Here is a 235-nt window from a genome sequence, read left to right on the forward strand (position 1 = left end):
AAAAAAAAAAAAAAAAAAAGAAGAAGCAGGCCAGATCATAGATTATTTGGAAATGTCAGACTTAAAAACAACAGGAAAAAAACTCTATGTTTTAAAAAAGGATTATCCAAATGTTAGCTCAGCAGAATCTGGATTTCATTATGATGACATTGCATATTAGATTAACAGGGAGTGAGAGAGTGAGAGAAAATATAAAACAAAAAGATCAGATGTTTGACTCTAACTATCTGTTATA

This window comes from Corapipo altera, unplaced genomic scaffold (genome assembly GCF_003945725.1).
Source record: "Corapipo altera isolate COAL_440 unplaced genomic scaffold, ASM394572v1 61286, whole genome shotgun sequence".
In the NCBI taxonomy this organism is placed as follows: domain Eukaryota; kingdom Metazoa; phylum Chordata; class Aves; order Passeriformes; family Pipridae; genus Corapipo; species Corapipo altera.